The following is a 5,136-nucleotide window of genomic DNA, read 5'->3' on the forward strand; positions in this document are numbered from 1 at the left end:
GTGACCAACTGGACTTAGACACACATCTAATTTATTGTACTTAGCACAGGGCTGTGACCGCTTATAATAAGTGCTAAGAGATCGTGAATGTACGAGGGGAGAGTAGGAGCCAAGGATAATGACAGTAATAATAATGGCTCCTGGAACTAGCTTGACTGAGGAATATCAACATTTAGAGGTAAATATCAGGGTGTCTGGGTGGCTCAGTTGGTTGGGTGTCTGCCTTCGGTTCAAGTCATGATCCCAGGGTCCTGGGATAGAGCCCTGCATTGGGCTCCCCACAGTGGGGAAACTTCTCCCTCTGCCTCTGCCTGCTGCTCCCCTTGCTTATGCTCTCTGTCCAATAAATAAATAAAATCTTTTTAAAAAGGTAAATATTGAGTCATTTTTCTTAAGAAAAATAACTGCCACCAACTGGTCCTCCAGCTGGGAGGACATTCAGTCATTCTTAGTTATTAATGCAGTCTCTTGTTTTGGGCATTAACCTGGTCTTTCTAATTCCTCCCTCCTCCTTCCTTCCCACCCTCCCTCCTTCTCTTCATTCCTTCCTTCCCTCCCTCTTTCCTCTTCCTCCCCTCCTCCTTCTTTTCTCTCATTCCTTCCTCCTTTCTTTACCTTTTTTGTCTTTCTATTTTCAAATGTTGATCTCATAGTGGACTCCAAGTCCCAGCACGCAGGACTGGTGGTAGGAAGGGAGTTGGCCATGGTCTGCCCTCTCCTCCCTGCCCTCTGGTGGGTAGGAACAGAAGGAAATCAGGACCTGCTTCCTTAGGTGTCCCCTGCTGGCCCTTGGCAAGCCCCTTCATCACTGCTTATAAGCGGGCTGAGTTCCTGTTGTCACAGCTGCTCAGCTGATTGTCTACAGCCACGGAGTGTGGGGCTGAGGGCCGCACAGGCCATCCTGAGAAAGGACTTGGTGCTAAAGAGCACTCCTCTACCGGCGGCCTCGGGCTCACCTCTTTGCCTCCAGCACACCTACTGCCCCCATCACATCTCCCCTCTGTGGCTCCAATCCCGGGGCTGTGGACATGGGCAGAATCTGTCTTTCCTCTTCTCACCCACTGGCCACCCATTCACACCCTCAGCCTTTTCTCTTGGGTGTCCTTTGCCCTACTTCAGTTAGCACCAGGGCAGGTCACAAGTACAGTGGTTCAGCTGACACCCATGGGAATGCGAGGCCAGGTCCCTCCAGTGACACCCCAAACTCAATGAATAATTCTCTGGGCTCTGGTCCACTTGTTCAGTATCATGTACTAGACTACCCCAAACTTCATGGCAGAAACAATTACAAATAGCATCCTCTCAGATTCTGTGGGCCAGGAATTTGACAGGATGCAAGGGGCATGGCTGGACTCTGGTGGAGGTAGGCAGCCTCCGAGATGCCTCCCAGTACTCACGCCCTTGCATGTTAGTCTGTCCCCACTCTGTATCAAGGTGGGTCTATGTGGCAGTCCAATATGGCAGAAGCGATCATATGTCACTTTCGAGGTGAGGTTATAAAATATATTGGGGTTCCTGCTGATCTATCTTTTGGATCGCTCAGTTCGGGAAGCCAGCTGCCATGCTGTTAGGACACTTATTCATGGAGAGGCCCATCTGGAGAGGAATGGAGGCCTCCCGCCAGCAGCCATGTGAGGGAGCTTTGAAGTGGCTCCTCTGGCCACTGCAGCCCTTGGCCAACAGCTAGACAGCAACTTCATGAGAGAGCAGGAGTCAGAACCACCCAGGTGTGCTGCTCTAGGACTCCTGGCTGTCAGAAACTGTGTCAGATGCTAACTGTTGTTTGAAGCTGTCACACTTCAGGATCATTTGTTATGCGGCATTAGGTAACTGATACACTGCTCCAGGATGTCTGTATCCTTAGCTGAGAAGACTCACATGGTGGGGGACTGGGATCCCCTGGAGGCTGCTTTACTTGGGGTGGGGGGATGGAGCTTTAGTGGGTATGGCTTGAAGGCTCTGTCGGCCTTGTCACCTGGAGGGCCGACATGTGGACTATCCATGTGGTGTGGCTTCTCACAGCATAGTAGCTGGGCCATGAGAAGGAGTATCTGTAGAGTGATCTTTCTGAGAGAACGTTTGGCCTTGTCCCCAAGTCTAGCAGGGTAATTTCTGCTGTATTCCGCTGTTACAGGTGAGTCACTAAGGTGAGTACAGATTCCAGAGGAAGGGATTTAACTGGTTCTCTTGATGGAGGAGTGATAAGGTCGCATTGCAGAAGAACAAGTGGGATGGGAGAAACAATGGCCATCTTTGCAAAAGACAGTTGGAGCCCTGCATCAGGGGGAGGAGGCAGTCCCTTGGTCCAGCCCTCAGGAAGGGAGGGATCCGTGGCTTTTTACCAGCGACACATCTCCAGCCCTTCCTATCAAGACCTGGGAGGACTTGATCAAGATAGGAAATGGCCCTTCCTATCAAGTCCTGGGAGTCATCCTCTGAACTTGGAAGGTAGGGTAGTGCACACCTTTTCTTCTCAGCTCTAGATTCTGGGGCTCGTTTCCCTTTCAGGATAAACAGGGAAAGTCCCACATGTCACCTTCTCCTGCCAAGGCCCGCCATCCTTTCCCTACAAGCCTCAGTGCTAACCTTTTCCCCTCAGTTAGTCTTGTACCCCTCTACTAGCTAGGAATTAAGACTCTCTGCCTTTTCAGAGCAGGAAGTAATCCGGCCAAGGTCACATAGCCGGAAGTGGTAAGCGGAGACTTGGCACCCTGACCGGTAGGTCCAGGCTCTAGGGCTCTGGGATTCCAGAAAGCCTAGTGGGCATTGGAGCCTTTCCCCTGGTCTCCACAGGACCCTGCTGAGGGCGAGGCCAGTGTGAGCAGTGTGAGGGGGAGGGGTTGGACTCTGCCTGAGGGTTTGGGTTAGTTGTCTTGTGTGCTGCTGGGTGAAAGGGCAGGAGAAACAAAAAAAGGAAAATCCATTTTTACTTTCTTTTCAGGCCTGTTCCCCAGTCCGCAAATTTCAGCAGCCAGAGGGTGACCTCCAGAGTACCAGACCTGGGCTCACTGCCCCTCTGCATTTGTTTGATGGAAACCCCTTCTCTGTCCCGGAGCCTCTAGTCAGAGAGCCCTCTGAGCTCCTGGGACCTGAGGATGCTGGGTCTTGTGGTGATTTCTGGCCCCAGTGAACAGGTCTCTGGCTGGTGTCCAGCCTGCCCTGCCCCTCCTCTCCCTGTGACCCTTACTTCCCAACATGCTACAACTCCAGATCCCAGGATGGGACATGTCCCAGCACCTACTGCCTGCCAGGTGCTGAGCTCGTGTTGGGGACCCAGAAATAAGGCAGATACAGCCTCCGTCCTCGAGCCAGTCGCAGTCTAGCGGGATGTGAAACGTGAGGTGTGAAGTGGTTGGTGTCAGGTCAAGGGCATGTCGAATAAGGGTTTATAAAGCTCCAGGCCAGGTGAAACTATGATTATACAGAGATAGATTCAAGATCAGTAGTCATTTAGGGTTGGGGGGGGACTGGGAAGAGGCAGGAGGTGTTGGCTCTTCTGTGGAGTGTTCTGAGCATGAGGAATGGTCTGAGGTGGGGAAAATATCCTAAATCTTGATAGGAGTGTGAGTCACATGAGAATATTTGCTTGTTACAGCTGAGGGTTTCGCCTAAGATCTGTGAATTTCATCATATGTAGATCATACCTGTGATGGGCAGCATTCAAAATAGGCCCTGGGACCCCTGCCTCCTGGTGTGCACGCCCTAGGGCAAACCCCATTCCTTGGATGGTGTCAGGTTGGTCTCCGTGGCCCATAGAATATGGCAGAAGGGATGGTGAGTCTCTGCTGAGATTAGGCTACAGAAGATGCTGCTGTTCCATCTTAGTCTCTCTCTCTCTCCTCATATGGCTTGTTCTAGAAGAGGCCCTGTGCTAAGCATCCCTATGGAGAAGGGTGTGTAGCAGAGGAACTGAAGCCGCCTGCCAAGAGCCATGTGAGTGAGCTTACAGTAAGTGGGTCCTTCGGTCCCAGTTAAAGCCTTCGGGTGTCTGCAGCCTTGGCTTGCTGCTTGACCACAAACTCATGAGAGACCCTGAACCAGGGCCCCCCAGCTAAGCGGCCTCCCGATTCTGCCTCTCAGAAGTTGTGTGGGATGATAAATGCTTAGTGCTTTAAGCCATTACATTTCGGGAATTATTTGTTCAGGAGCTCTAAGCGATGAATACAATATTTCAGTAAACTGAACATGTGGGGAGAACAGCTTCTAAGTGCGCTTGGCCCAGTTGGCTTTCCAGAGGACCTCCAAGCGCTTTCTGTGACTCAGACTTCTGGGCTCAGTGTCTGGAACAGGGAGATGAGCGGCTTGGAGCTCTGTCTAGACATCAGGAATGGGTGTCTCCAACATAGCCATGGCTTCTACCCCTGGCCCCAGCCCCGAAACAGCTGCACACGGCACCCAGCCGGCAACTGCTGTGGGGAGAAGACTCCAGAAATGCTCCTCCATCCCCCTCCCACATTCCCTGGCCTCATGCCCAGGTCTACCTGCAGGAATCCACACAAGCCTCAGAAGCGAATCACAGCTACTATTTTTGGAACACTTCTTATGTGACAGGTGATATGCAAAGCGCCTGGCGTGCATCTTTTAATTTATTCTTCCCACCATATCAGATATTCCCAAATCTATTTTACAGGGGAGGAAACAGAGACCCTGAAGCCACCTGCCTGGGATCCTAGAGCTGCTAGGGTGTGGCTGCTTTAGACTTCAATCCAGATTTGTCTAGTTCTCCCACTGAGAGGCCAGAAAGCAACCCCAGACCTGAAAATACTTTTCTTATCTGTTCTCTGTTTGAGAAATCCCCTGTGCATTCCTCTGTCAGAGAAAAGGCCACAATCTCAACCCAGATTCCCCAGAGCGATGATATAAAGAGCTGGGGAGTGGGGTGGGGGGGGTGATGGGAGGCGGGTGGTGGTGATGGTGATGTTCCAGTGCCAGGAATCTCAGAGATCACCGGAATCACAGGGAGCAGGGAACTGTGATCCAGAAAGGGAAGCGACTCTTCCAAGGACTCCAGCAGCCCAGGGCTCTTTCTACTGCACTGCCCCGCCTCTGCCACACAAAGGGGAATTGTCACCTTGTGGGAGAAGCATAACAGGGTAAAGGATGGCTTTGGCGGGGGGGGGGGGGGGGGGGGGGGGG

At 52.0% G+C, this 5,136-nt stretch overlaps 1 long non-coding RNA gene across 1 annotated transcript; it reads left to right on the forward strand.

Moving 5' to 3' along the window:
- Nucleotides 1–3,009: 3,009 nt before the first annotated feature.
- LOC116879089 lies at nt 3,010–3,938 on the forward strand. The gene is made up of 3 exons (XR_004384961.1): nt 3,010–3,134; nt 3,638–3,735; nt 3,859–3,938. It is a non-coding gene; the product is annotated as an uncharacterized LOC116879089 (long non-coding RNA).
- Nucleotides 3,939–5,136: the final 1,198 nt, after the last annotated feature.

Source organism: Lontra canadensis, unplaced genomic scaffold (genome assembly GCF_010015895.1).
Source record: "Lontra canadensis isolate GAN:19392208 unplaced genomic scaffold, GSC_riverotter_1.0 scaffold60, whole genome shotgun sequence".
NCBI classification, from domain to species: Eukaryota; Metazoa; Chordata; class Mammalia; order Carnivora; family Mustelidae; genus Lontra; species Lontra canadensis.